General features: G+C 42.0%; 1 non-coding gene and 2 pseudogenes across 1 annotated transcript in view; all 3 read right to left on the bottom strand.

Annotated features, from left to right (window-relative positions):
* Positions 1-11,327: 11,327 nt before the first annotated feature.
* LOC122757109 lies at positions 11,328-14,101 on the bottom strand (annotated as a pseudogene).
* Positions 14,102-14,567: 466 nt separating this feature from the next.
* LOC6586731 lies at positions 14,568-14,718 on the bottom strand (annotated as a pseudogene).
* A 469-nt stretch (positions 14,719-15,187) lies between these two features.
* The window catches only part of LOC122757097, a 1,995-nt gene continuing 1,646 nt past the window's right edge, over positions 15,188-15,536 (bottom strand). Inside the window, exon 1 of the ribosomal RNA XR_006357025.1 lies at positions 15,188-15,536. This exon is cut by the window's right edge and continues 1,646 nt beyond it. This is a non-coding gene — a ribosomal RNA (small subunit ribosomal RNA).

The following is a 15,536-nucleotide window of genomic DNA, read 5'->3' as shown; positions in this document are numbered from 1 at the left end:
GGAACCGAGGTTCTCTCTATATATTATAAGTGGAACCTCAGTCACATATTTTATATTTATATAGGTGGAACCGAGGTTCTCTCTATATATTATACGTGGAACCACAGTCACATATTTTATATTTATATGCTGGAACCGAGGTTCTCTCTATATATTATTTATAAGTGGAACCTCAGTCACATATTTTATATTTATATAGGTGGAACCGAGGTTCTCTCTATATATTATAAGTGGAACCTCGGTCACATATTTTATATTTATATAGGTGGAACCGAGGTTCTCTCTATATATTATTATAAGTGGAACCTCAGTCACATATTTTATATTTAATTTATATAGGTGGAACCGAGGTTCTCTCTATATATTATTATAAGTGGAACCTCAGTCACATATTTTATATTTATATAGGTGGAACCGAAATTCTCTCTATATATATAATATACAATCATTTAATTTCATTATTCTTTATTATATCATATTAATAACCTATGCTGGCAAGGCAACACTCCACATTCATATGAATTTTTCATTTTTAATTTTCTCTCATATGAACTTGCCTTGCGCAACACCACTCCCCTATATAGGTTTCTGGACACAATCTCTTTATATACGCCATTTTTTCCAAAGGGAACCACTCACCCATATATTGTCATGTATTACATATAATACAATCACTTAACTTCATTATTCTTTATTATATTATATTAATAACCTATGCTGGCAAGGTAACACTCCACATTCATATGAATTTTTCATTTTTAATTTTCTCTCATATGAACTTGCCTTGCGCAACACCACTCCCCTATATAGGTTTTTGGACACAACTTGTTTATATACGCCATTTTTCACATGGGGCACCACAGACCTTTGCATTTTCATGTATTATTTTAATGATACAATCACTTAATTTCATTATTCTTTATTTATAATTATATTACATTAATATTCTATGCCTTTCAGAACATCTTAGTTACATATTTTATATTTATATGCTGGAACCGAGGTTCTCTCTATATATTATAAGTGGAACCTCAGTCACATATTTTATATTTATATAGGTGGAACCGAGGTTCTCTCTATATATTATACGTGGAACCACAGTCACATATTTTATATTTATATGCTGGAACCGAGGTTCTCTCTATATATTATTTATAAGTGGAACCTCAGTCACATATTTTATATTTATATAGGTGGAACCGAGGTTCTCTCTATATATTATAAGTGGAACCTCGGTCACATATTTTATATTTATATAGGTGGAACCGAGGTTCTCTCTATATATTATTATAAGTGGAACCTCAGTCACATATTTTATATTTAATTTATATAGGTGGAACCGAGGTTCTCTCTATATATTATTATAAGTGGAACCTCAGTCACATATTTTATATTTATATAGGTGGAACCGAAATTCTCTCTATATATATAATATACAATCATTTAATTTCATTATTCTTTATTATATCATATTAATAACCTATGCTGGCAAGGCAACACTCCACATTCATATGAATTTTTCATTTTTAATTTTCTCTCATATGAACTTGCCTTGCGCAACACCACTCCCCTATATAGGTTTCTGGACACAATCTCTTTATATACGCCATTTTTTCCAAAGGGAACCACTCACCCATATATTGTCATGTATTACATATAATACAATCACTTAACTTCATTATTCTTTATTATATTATATTAATAACCTATGCTGGCAAGGCAACACTCCACATTCATATGAATTTTTCATTTTTAATTTTCTCTCATATGAACTTGCCTTGCGCAACACCACTCCCCTATATAGGTTTTTGGACACAACTTGTTTATATACGCCATTTTTCACAAGGGGAACCACAGACCTTTGCATTTTCATGTATTATTTCAATAATGCAATCCATTTAACTTCATTATTCTTTATTATATTATTATAATAATCTATGCTGGCAAGCCAACACTCCACATTCATATGAATTTTTCATTTTTAAATTTCTCTCATATATGAACTTGCCTTGCGCAACACCACTTACCCTATATAGGTTTTTTGACACAACGACTTTATAAACGCCATTTTTCGCACTGGGCACCACCAATTTCTTTATTCTTTTTTTTAGTAGACTGGCTGACTAAATTTATGTATTTATTTACTGCTATATTATATTATTGTATGATATAGTAAATTTGTTGACGACGCCTACTACTGTGTGTAGATCTCAAATGTGAGTGTTAACATTGGATGTGAAGTGAAATACAAAAGTAGTTTGATTAATTTTGTGTAAAAATTTGTTGACGTCGCCTACACTGTGTGTAGATGTCAAATGTGAGTGTTAACATTGGATGTGAAGTGAAATACAAAAGTAGTTTGATTAATTTTGTGTAAATTTGTCGACGACGCCTACACTATATGTTGTGTAGATCTCAAATGTGAGTGTACATATATTATAATAAGTAAGTTTTCTTCATCAATATCGAGTTCTCATACTTAATGTTTTCTGACTTGTAGATTTCTTCTATCAATTCCAAGTGTTCTCTCTCTTTACATATTATATGTAAAATGGAACCTTGATTCCACATTGTATTTCTCATATCTTATATGATATGACTTCTCTCTTATAATAAGTTCTCTTCATCAATATCGAGTTCTCATACTTAATGTTTTCTGACTTGTAAATTTCTTCCATCAATTCCAATCTCTCTCTTTATATATTACATTTAAAATGGAACCTTGATTCCATATTGTATTTTTCATATCTTATATGATATGACTTCTCTCCTTCAATGTCAAGTACTTATATTATAATAAGTTCTCTTCATCAATATCGAGTTCTCATACTAAATGTTTTCTGACTTGTAAATTTCTTCCATCAATTCCAAATGTTCTCTCTCTTTACATATTATATGTAAAATGGAACCTTGATTCCAATATTGTATTATTTTTCATATCTTATATGATATGACTTCTCTCCATCAATGTCAAGTACTTATATTATAATAAGTTCTCTTCATCAATATCGAGTTCTCATACTTAATGTTTTCTGACTTGTAAATTTCTTCCATCAATTCCAAATGTTCTCTCTCTTTACATATTATATGTAAAATGGAACCTTGATTCCATATTGTATTATTTTTCATATCTTATATGATATGACTTCTCTCCATCAATGTCAAGTACTTATATTATAATAAGTTCTCTTCATCAATATCGAGTTCTCATACTTAATGTTTTCTGACTTGTAAATTTCTTCCATCAATTCCAATCTCTCTCTTTATATATTACATTTAAAATGGAACCTTGATTCCATATTGTATTATTTTTCATATCTTATATGATATGACTTCTCTCCTTCAATGTCAAGTACTTATATTATAATAAGTTCTCTTCATCAATATCGAGTTCTCATACTAAATGTTTTCTGACTTGTAAATTTCTTCCATCAATTCCAAATGTTCTCTCTCTTTACATATTATATGTAAAATGGAACCTTGATTCCAATATTGTATTATTTTTCATATCTTATATGATATGACTTCTCTCCATCAATGTCAAGTACTTATATTATAATAAGTTCTCTTCATCAATATCGAGTTCTCATACTTAATGTTTTCTGACTTGTAAATTTCTTCCATCAATTCCAAATGTTCTCTCTCTTTACATATTATATGTAAAATGGAACCTTGATTCCATATTGTATTATTTTTCATATCTTATATGATATGAGTTCTCTCCATCAATGTCAAGCACTTATATTATAATAAGTTCTCTTCATCAATATCGAGTTCTCATATTTAATGTTTTCTGACTTGTAAATTTCTTCCATCAATTCCAAATGTTCTCTCTCTTTACATATTATATGTAAAATGGAACCTTGATTCCATATTGTATTATTTTTCATATCTTATATGATATGAGTTCTCTCCATCAATGTCAAGTACTTATATTATAATAAGTTCTCTTCATCGATTTTGAGTTCTCATATATATATATATATATATATATATCAATCAATTTCACGGTCTTATATATATATATAAATGAAGCCTTCCATTTCATTTATATTTTTTTATATCTTTATATCTTTGTATCTTTGTATATCATCTTTGTATCTTTCGTTCGTAAGCTCTGTTATTTGTTCTGCTTTATTCCGTATACACAATTATATGCATACATAATATTATGGATATTTTTCGAATCATATCAAGCAAAGGATAAGCTTCAGTGGATCGCAGTATGGCAGCTGCTCAACCACTTACAACACCTTGCCTGTTACAAAAGTCGTTTACAATTGATTCCAGGCTTTGTCATTGTATTAAATAATGTTTTAAAATATAACTAGCGCGGCATCAGGTGATCGAAGATCCTCCCAATTTACTATGTTATATATAACATTGGCATCACATCCATTGTCGTCTATAAAATGAATTATAAACTTTTAATGGTTTAGAAGCCATACAATGCAAATTGCCCCTTATTTATCATTGCAGTCCAGCACGGATACGACCTTAGAGGCGTTCAGGCATAATCCAACGGACGTAGCGTCATACCACTGTTCGCTCGAACAAGTATTGTGCCATTGGTCCGTACCTGCGGTTCCTCTCGTACTACGCAGGAATGCTGTCGCAACAACGTTTTGTCATTAGTAGGGTAAAACTAACCTGTCTCACGACGGTCTAAACCCAGCTCACGTTCCCTTGCATGGGTGAACAATCCAACGCTTGGTGAATTTTGCTTCACAATGATAGGAAGAGCCGACATCGAAGGATCAAAAAGCGACGTCGCTATGAACGCTTGGCCGCCACAAGCCAGTTATCCCTATGGTAACTTTTCTGACACCTCTTGTTAAAAACTCTTTAAACCAAAAGGATCGATAGGCCGAGCTTTTGCTGTCCCTGTGTGTACTGAACACCGAGATCAAGTCAGCATTTGCCCTTTTGCTCTATGTGTGGTTTCTGTCCGCACTGAGCTGGCCTTGGGACACCTCCGTTATTATTTGAGAGATGTACCGCCCCAGTCAAACTCCCTACCTGGCAATGTCCTTGAATTGGATCATACCTGAGTAATTGGAGTTATACCAAATTATTAAATCAAAAACACATTGCTGCATTTTCTCATTAAAGAATTTGTTTGCGATTATATAACAAACTCGTGATACTTTGATCAAGAAGCTTGCATCAAAACCCAATACCATAAGACATAATTAATATATCCGTATAATGGCTAGGAAATGATACACGTTCCACTTAATCAAGTAAGTAAGGAAACAATAAGAGTAGTGGTATTTCATTGGCGATATCAAACCGAAGCCTAATATCTCCCACTTATTCTACACCTCTTATGTCTCCTTACACTGCCAGATTAGAGTCAAGCTCAAAAGGGTCTTCTTTCCCCTGATAATTATTCCAAGCCCGTTCCCTTGGCTGTGGTTTCGCTAGATAGTAGATAGGGACAGAATCCTTGATTTGTTTAACGTGACGTGTACCCCGATGGGGGTTTACAACCACGGTACTCGCATGTGCCACATATGTGACACATAGTACAGCGGGTGAAAACAATGCGTCCACCAACGCCCCTAAAAGAACGCTTTTAGCTACCAACTCGAATTGTGTTGTCGGACACAATTCCCTCTTGGGTCGAGGCGAGGCCTATCATAACCTCTGCTGACTACGGGTACAGCTTCCGGCTGTGGTCCAAATACACATTGGACCCAGCAGCTGTGCTCCAACTATAGTGGAGACACAGCGGGTAACACCACAGCCACCACGATACTCCCACTAAAGGGGGCCAACCTCACTGGGCTAGCCTCGGACACTAGCCCATCCCGTGGTTCAAATTTCAAATCTGTTACAATTTGCAGCTTTGATCGGCTGAAAGTAGTCCGCGACTACTGCCCATTTTGGTTTCCGACAACCTGGAAACTGGGTTAACACCGGCGGCACCTCCGAAGAGATAACCTACCAGATTAAGGCTCTGGTCCGCCCTTCGACGCCTCCAAAATTGGATTTGTCTTCCAGGTTAAGGCTCTGGTCAGCCCTTCGACGCCTCCAAATTGGATTTGTCTTCCAGATTGAGGCTCTGGTCAGCCCTTCGACGCCTCCAGAATTGGATTTGTCTTCCAGATTGAGGCTCTGGTCAGCCCTTCGACGCCTCCAAATTGGATTTGTCTTCCAGATTAAGGCTCTGGTCAGCCCTTCGACGCGTCCAGAATTGGATTTGTCTTCCAGATTAAGGCTCTGGTCAGCCCTTCGACGCCTCCAGATTGGATTTGTCTTCCAGATTAAGGCTCTGGTCAGCCCTTCGACTCTCTCCGAGAAGAGAGTCTGCCAGATTGAGGCTCTGGTCGGCCTTTCGACTGATCCCGAAGGACTTCGTCTCCCAAATTTAAGGACTTTGGTCCGACCCTCGCAGATAATTCTACTACCAGTTTTGACTGACGTCAGTCCGGCACTGGCCTGCCAGGTCCCATGCCATCCATCAGCATGCGTCGCCTGCTGAAGACTGTGCGAGCATAGTCTTCAAGCAGTTGCATGCTCTCCGCCTCCATCAAGGTCCTCTCCATGGTCCAGTCACCGGATTCCGACTGCTGAATCCTAAGTCCTTGCAGATCCCGCACATCCGCATAGAGGGGGCAGGCACACAATACGTGTAGCCAGTCCTCCAGGGGATGGCCACATAGGCATCCAGCAGTCTCGCTAAGACCGCGCGCATGCAGAAAAGCATTCAACGAGCCATGACCAGTTATGAGGAAACTGGTCGGCATCGTGAAACTGAAGTCGGGGCGGCTGTACACGAAGCTAACATCCGGGATGAACCTATGCGTAACACGGCCGTGTTCGCTGTCATCCCACCGGATCTGCCATTCACGCAACAAGCGTTCGTCCAGCAAGGCTCTCCTCATGGTACGATCAAGGGTCGAAACGTCTTGATCGTAGAGCCAATCGCCCTCTACCATCGGGTAGCTCCTCTTCAGCTTGAACTGCATAGCGTTGCGCGTCGCAACAAGGTCCAGCGGCGGGGCTCCAGCCAGCACTTCAAGGGCATCAGTAGATACCGTTCGACACGTAGGCAAACATCCAATCAGGATGATGCGATGGCAGGACTTGAGCGACCTCCTGGCGCCGACTAGTCTCATCACCACCGTGTACCACACCGAAGCACCAAATAATGCACAAGGCACCATGAGTCCGGCATATATCCTTCGCCGTGCGCGCGGACTGAGTCCCCAGTCAACGCGTAGCACACGGGTCAGGGCTCCGACGACTCCGGCCAGCCGATCGCGTAAGGATGCGATATGCGGGAGGAAACTCAACCGCTCGCCAGCCGTGATGCCAAGGTAACGATATTGCGTCACATACCGTAGATTTGCTCCTGCAAATCTGACGGCGGGATTCCTGCCAGCTGACAGCTTTCCCTTAAGGAGCATCGTCACAGTCTTCGTTGCCGAGACTGAGACGCCTACCTCAATGCCCCATCCTCCAACTATCTCCATTAGCTGGGCGCCTGTGAGCTCCAGTTGGGATCTGGAATTTCCTTCGACGAGCAGCAGCAAGTCGTCAGCGTATGCACTGAAAGTGCAATGCGCTTCAAGGCGGCGCAGGAGCACATCCATCAAAATGTTCCATATGAATGGACCACTGATGGACCCCTGCGGGCAGCCACGTGAAACATTCACATTAGCTTCGCCAAAGCTGCTGACGATGCTAGCTTTTCGGTCCGAAAAGAAGCTGCGCCAGATCCCAATTTCCCTGCATCCTAGATCGGATAGTCGGCGTAACGCTGCATCCCATTCGACATGGTCGAATGCTCCTTTGAAGTCGATGAAGACTCCGAGCACATATCGGGCCGAGCTGGCCTCAACACTGCTCAGAACATGCCTCCACGCATCCTCCACACAGCGTCCGGGGCGAAAGCCGAATTGCCATCGACTCTCGTCCGTGAGCATCTCCTTCACACGGTTCACCATGATCCCTTCCAGCACTTTGCCAAAGACAGGCAGCAGGCAGATGCCTCGATAGGACGCTGGATCACTCCTGTCCTTGTCGAGGCCTTTGAGGAGCGCAACCACACGCGGGCGCTTCCACTCAAGTGGGAAATATCCATCTGCCAGGCAGCGGGAATACAACGCTGTCATGTGCTCCGGGATGGCGCGCCAGGCCGCTTTGACCATACCCCCAGTGATGCCATCCAAGCCAGGTGAGCGCCTGCTGCGAACTCTGGCGATGCACATCTCCACCTCGAAAGTTTCGAGGGCTGGGGGTACTTCGCGAGGAACGACAATGTCCACTGGCCTCTCCGCAGCTGGAAAAAAGTTGCGGAGCAGGACATTCGCACAGTCGTGCCAGGTTACGTACTGCTCATTGTTCCAGCGAAGGCAACCGAAATCGGTGCGCGTCTTGCGGCCGTGGCAGATCTTGTAAACAGATCCCCATGGGTCATCCTGATGCTCGCCGACATATCTCCTCCAATCCTCCTCTTTCGCCTTGAGCATCATCCTCTCGTATTCCTTTCGGGTGATCCTGAAATACGAGGCAAGGGCACTGGCACTCTCACTTTGCGTGCGGCGCGCATGCTGGAGCCTTCGCCGTGCTCTCCTGAGCGTACGGCGTGCGTCCGTGAGGGCGGCATTCCACCAGCCCACACGGCGTCTAGCTCGCGGTTGTCGACGCCCAAACAAAGTGTCGCTCACCTGATGAACCAGGGAGCGGAGTGCGGTCACCTGTGCATCCGATGACAAAAGGCGAAAATCCTCAAGGGGGATATCCATCGATGCAGTCCTCAACTCATCACCAAAACGCCGCCAGTCAGCATTCTGGAGTTGCCACGAGGGCACAGGAGCAAAGCTCTCAACTGTGCTTTCCGGATCAAGCGTCACCACAACAGTGATGATGTTGTGGTCGCTTAAATCCCACTCGCTTACACTCCAGTCATACGCGGCCCACGTAGACGCTGAATCACTGACGATAGTCACGTCAATATCGCTCCTCGCCCTGCGATTATCGAACGTGTACACTCTGCTGCGGACATTCAGCACGCCGGCTCGACTGCCCTGAACCCAGTCAGCTAGCAGTTCACCCCGCTGCCTGTTCAAGTAGCCCCGAGAGCGCTCGGGCAGCTTACTGAACCACAGGGGGGATACTGCGTTCGCGTCAAGGCCATAGATGACAGGCGTGCGGCTGGCTAGCAGCAGCACCGCATCCATGTACAGCAGGTACGGCTCCAGTTCTGCGTTAAATTGGCAGTATACGGAGGTGAGGAAAATCGAGCCGAAGTTACCCGACACACCTCACGCATACGCCAAACTCCGTGATGAGTGACGAGACAGGCATGCAGACGACCTCCTGGTCGTCTACGACAATTGTAGCTTTGTTGCGACGGTCGGAGAAAACTCGCATGCCTGCCGGCAATCCGGTGATCCTTCCTCCACGGTCAACATATGGTTCTTGCAGCAATGCGAACATCGCCCCAGAGTTCCTCATCCGGACCCCTAGGTCGACAACGGCAGCTCTGCTGCGACCGCAGTTAGCCTGAATGATGCTAAACATTGTTAATGTTTAGCAGCCACCCTGGCGAGCACACGTCCGTAAATCGGGCAGGTCTCTGAGAGCATATGATGCCCCGCGGGTAAACCCTTAAAGCTACAGTTCCTGCAATGCACAGGATTCCTGCAACCCGAGACACGATGCCCCGATTGTCCGCATCGCTTACAAGTTTGCTCCTTCATCCGACACATGGCTACTTTATGGTCAAAGCTGAAACATCTAAAGCAGGCATATGTCGGGGTCAGTGGATGCCATCGGAAAGAGAACCACTCCACGTAGATTCTCTCCGAATCCTCCAAGATGTCCAGCGCCTTGCGTTCCATTTCCAGGATGATGTTGACCGTGGGTCCATCTTCACTGCTCCAGGGCTTCGAGGCTATCTTGACCGCCTTCTCGAACGCTGCATTGGAGCAGTGTCCGAAGAAGTGATTCTTGTATAGCCCTTCCATAAATTTGTTCGGCGAGATGCTGCTGTCCACGTTGATCACGTTAATCCTGGGCCTGGGTGCTGCATTCTCTTTGACATCGAGACCGACTTCCTTGAACTTCGGGTTCGCAAGAACCCTCCGTATCTCACCAGCAGATGGCGTGCGAATGACCGCACCGCCACGCTTCAGCTCACGCACCTCGTGAACACGAACACCGAGAGCGGGCGCAACCTCCTTTCGGACACGCTCAGCGACTTGCTGGGGCGTCTCCTCCGGGTTGTTGGACGTCACGATCGCTGACCACGTTTCCGCAATTTTGCGGGCCCGAGGAAGAGCGACCGGAGCAGCGACTGCAGTTGCAGTAACAGCGGCGTAGGAAGCGGCTGGGGCAGCACTTGTTTGGGGAGCAGTGGCCTGAGGGCGAGTCCTGACAATGGTCTCCAGCTCCTTCATCCTACCATACATCTCCAGGATTAACTCCTGGAACTTGGCAGCGTTGTCCAGCACGCTGAGCGCAACAGCGCCAGGCACGTTGTCGGCAACAACGGCTCTCCGGAGCTCTCTTTCGATGGCCAACATACGTTGTACCATCGAGTTTGAGCTCGCGGTACCAGCTCCAGCCGGCACCGAGCTCACAGAGTGGGCGCTAGCAGCAGCAGCGGCAGCGGACGTCGACGGCGCCTCAAGTGGGGCCGGATTCCGGGCAGCATGGGTAGCAGCAGCGGCGGGGGCAGCAGCGGCGGGGGCGGCAGCAGCGGCGGGGGCAGCAGCAGCTGCGGCAGCAGCAGCTAAAATAGCCTCCATGGCAGGGATGGCAGCGGGGGCAGCAGTGTTGGCAGCGGCGTTGGCAGCGGGGGCGGCGGTGGGGGCAGCAGAAGCAGCAGAGGCAACGGTGGCTGCAGTGGCAACCAGCGACGCATCGCTCTCATCCGCAGAGCTGTCCACGTGGACTCGCAACTTTCGCGGCGGCGAGTCCGTTGGCGGCGGCATGGCTGCGGCGTCGCCCGCGTGACGAAGATGGCTCTTCGCTCCGCGGCCACGCTTCTTCTTCTTCGACATGGTCGAACTCCCGCTACTCGCCTCAGAGTCCATCCCTGGACGCTAGGCAACACAAAATCACTGATACCACAAAGTATGCAGTGATTTTAAATTGTTCCCGAAAGTATGCAACACTTTCTGTTGAAGCGCAACAGTTCGTCGCTTCTGATTGGCTAGCCAATCAGCAACACGTAGCGGTAAAACGCTCACACACGCACTAATACAAACGCGGCGAGAGATTGCTTATCGCGAGATGCTCGAAATAAGCAATTTTAACGCGCGTTCAACGTATTTTATTGCCGGCAATAAAACTCAAATTTACACAATGATGCGCGACGAAACTGAACACGTCCGTTCACGGCGACAATCAAAAGCAAACTGAGTAGATAGGGACAGTAGGAATCTCGTTAATCCATTCATGCGCGTCACTAATTAGATGACGAGGCATTTGGCTACCTTAAGAGAGTCATAGTTACTCCCGCCGTTGACCCGCGCTTACTTGAATTTCTTCACTTTGACATTCAGAGCACTGGGCAGAAATCACATTGTGTCAACACCCGCTAGGGCCATCACAATGCTTTGTTTTAATTAGACAGTCGGATTCCCCAAGTCCGTGCCAGTTCTGAATTGATTGTTAATTGATAATCGTTATAATTTAAAAGAACTAATCGGTTGCCCGGCTAGTATTCTTAAAAATTTTAGCAAGAAAGTTCCACAATTGGCTACGTAACTAAACTATCCGGGGAACAAGAAACTACCATAAAATGATAGATCTCTATTTACCCAGAACGAGCACATAAACCATGTTATTGTTTCCCAATCAAGCCCGACTATCTCAATCTTCAGAGCCAATCCTTATCCCGAAGTTACGGATCTAATTTGCCGACTTCCCTTACCTACATTATTCTATCGACTAGAGACTCTTCACCTTGGAGACCAGCTGCGGATATTGGTACGGCCTGTTGAGAAGTTTGCGTATCCCCACCATAAATTTTCAAGGTCCGAGGAGAAAATATCGACACAACAGTATATGTCATGCTCTTCTAGCCCATCTACCATATCTCTCTGCGAAAGACTTCCATGGTAGTACGGCTATAAAACAGAAAAGAAAACTCTTCCGATATCTCTCGACGGCTTCTTTATGGTCGTTCCTGTTGCCAGGATGAGCACGAGGCCCATATTTAATAACAAACGGATACTCAACAGGTTACGGAATTGGAACCGTATTCCCTTTCGTTCAAAATTATTCAAGTGTATAAAAATCGATAATTAGGCACATTTTTGTTTATTTATTTTGATTTTTCTTTACTTGAAAATTTTCGGCTTTCGCCTTGAACTTAGGACCGACTAACTCGTGATCAACCACTGTTCACACGAAACCCTTCTCCACTTCAGTCCTCCAAGGTCTCATTCGATTATTTGCTACTACCACCAAGATCTGTACCAATAGCGGCTCCATGCAGGCTTACGCCAAACACTTCTATGCACACTATTGTACCTTCCTACTCACTAAAGTTTCAAAATTTATATTACAAGTAATATAAATCATCTACTTTAGCGGTAATGTATAGGTATACAACTTAAGCGCCATCCATTTTAAGGGCTAGTTGCTTCGGCAGGTGAGTTGTTACACACTCCTTAGCGGATTTCGACTTCCATGATCACCGTCCTGCTGTTTTAAGCAACCAACGCCTTTCATGGTTTCTGTATGAGTTGTTAATTTGGGCACCGTAACATTACGTTTGGTTCATCCCACAGCGCCAGTTCTGCTTACCAAAAGTGGCCCACTGGGCACATTATATCATAACCTTAAACTTCATATCAAGAAAGTTAAGGTTCTTACCCATTTAAAGTTTGAGAATAGGTTAAGATCGTTTCGACCCTAAGGCCTCTAATCATTCGCTTTACCAGATAAGATTATTTTATATAATATTTAAATGCACCAGCTATCCTGAGGGAAACTTCGGAAGGAACCAGCTACTAGATGGTTCGATTGGTCTTTCGCCCCTATACTCAATTCTGACAATCGATTTGCACGTCAGAACTGTTTCGGTCTTCCATCAGGGTTTCCCCTGACTTCAACCTGATCAAGTATAGTTCACCATCTTTCGGGTCACAGCATATATGCTCAAGGTACGTTCTAGTTAGAGGTATAAATAATATAAATACCATTATACATAACTATATAGAACGCCCCGGGATTGTGTTAATCAACTATAAATAGTTAAAAAACTAATCCCATTAATAGTCAAGTTAATTACGCTATTAGGTTTATATCCCAATAACTTGCACATATGTTAGACTCCTTGGTCCGTGTTTCAAGACGGGTCCCGAAGGTATCCTGAATCTTACGCATTGTTAATCATACAAGTGCATATAATAAACACAAAAATCAATGATAATCATGCCATTATATAATTCCGAAAAATTAACGCACTGTATTGATATAAATCTATCAGCACTTTATCAAATTTACAGCTTTTATTTCATGTTAAAACGCAAGCATTTTAATTGAAATAAACTATATGCCATAATTTTATGATAAATTAATATGCTAATAGATTACAATGTCCTTATATGGAAAAAATGCACACTATTATTATAATATTGTTTAAATATTACAATTCTAATGATGAATTTTCCATAACGGATATTCAGGTTCATCGGGCTTAACCTCTAAGCAGTTTCACGTACTATTTAACTCTCTATTCAGAGTTCTTTTCAACTTTCCCTCACGGTACTTGTTTACTATCGGTCTCATGGTTATATTTAGTTTTAGATGGAGTTTACCACCCACTTAGTGCTGCACTATCAAGCAACACGACTCTTTGGAAACACCATCTAGTAATCATTAACGTTATACGGGCCTGGCACCCTCTATGGGTAAATGGCCTCATTTAAGAAGGACTTAAATCGTTAATTTCTCATACTAGAATATTGATGTTCCATACACTGCATCTCACATTTGCCATATAGACAAAGTGACTTAGTGCTGAACTGATTTCTTTTCGCTCGCCGCTACTAAGAAAATCCTTGTTAGTTTCTTTTCCTCCCCTAATTAATATGCTTAAATTCAGGGGGTAGTCCCATATGAGTTGAGGTTGTATAAAACAATGTTAATTTTGAACTTGTATATAAATATATATATATATATATATATTTGTTCAAATTTTATGGATTGTACTATTTTTGTTTGTTTAATATTAAAAATTTTTCTTTTGAAGATTTCTATAATATGTTCAACAATTCTTTTTATCGCATCAATAATAAGAGGCAATTCTAGATGAAAAAAAAAAAAATTTTTTTTCTTTTATGCTAGACCTTCCTCAGTATTTTTTGATTTGAAAAAAGAAAATATATATATATCTTCAATTTTCTCATACAAAATATACTATGAGATAATAGTACCTTTTTCCATATATTATTTTAATATTATGAATATTATTATTTATATAAAAAATATAAATATATATATCCAATAATATACCATATGCTTAAAAATTTGTGAAAATTTTTAAACAACTTAATTAGCATAGTCTTACAACCCCTCAACCATATGTAGTCCAAGCAGCACTCTAAAATTAATTAAAGTACATAACAGCATGGACTGCGATATGCGTTCAAAATGTCGATGTTCATGTGTCCTGCAGTTCACACGATGACGCACAGTTTGCTGCGTTCTTCATCGACCCATGAGCCGAGTGATCCACCGCTTAGAGTGATATATTTGTTTTTGGTTTATTTCATTACGTCACATATATGTTTATTGAAAGAAATTAAAAATACACCATTTTACTGGCATATATCAATTCCTTCAATAAAAAAAATTTTTATACCTAAACAATGTTGCGAAATGTCTTAGTTTTACATAATCTTTAAAAATATGGCACTTGACAAAAAATGATATAATATTTACATAATTTTATATTTCTAAAGATATATGCAAAGCCTTAACCTGAAATCAGGTACAACATTATATATTTAGGTTGTTGCGTTTATATAACGTATGCCACATCTCAACAAAATGAAGTGATGATGCAACGCATGTATATTATGGTACATATACACGCTTTTATTTTATTTGATTTTTGTTTATTGACAATTTAAAAAAATTTCAATATTATTATTATTATTATAAATAATATAGAATTTTTTTATTTTTTTTATTAACGGATAAGAACATTATACAATAATGATCCTTCCGCAGGTTCACCTACGGAAACCTTGTTACGACTTTTACTTCCTCTAAATAATCAAGTTCGGTCAACTTTTGCGAAACAACCGCAACACACGAAGCGTCACAGTGATCACGTCCGGAGACCTCACTAAATAATTCAATCGGTAGTAGCGACGGGCGGTGTGTACAAAGGGCAGGGACGTAATCAATGCGAGTTAATGACTCACACTTACTGGGAATTCCAAGTTCATGTGAACAGTTTCAGTTCACAATCCCAAGCATGAAAGTGGTTCAGCGGTTTACCCGGACCTCTCGGTCTAGGAAATACACGTTGATACTTTCATTGTAGCGCGCGTGCAGCC

The sequence above is a fragment of the Drosophila mojavensis genome, unplaced genomic scaffold (assembly GCF_018153725.1).
Source record: "Drosophila mojavensis isolate 15081-1352.22 unplaced genomic scaffold, ASM1815372v1 contig_292, whole genome shotgun sequence".
NCBI classification, from domain to species: domain Eukaryota; kingdom Metazoa; phylum Arthropoda; class Insecta; order Diptera; family Drosophilidae; genus Drosophila; species Drosophila mojavensis.
Note: the sequence above shows the minus strand (reverse complement) of the source record. Positions and strands in the feature narration are given on the sequence as shown.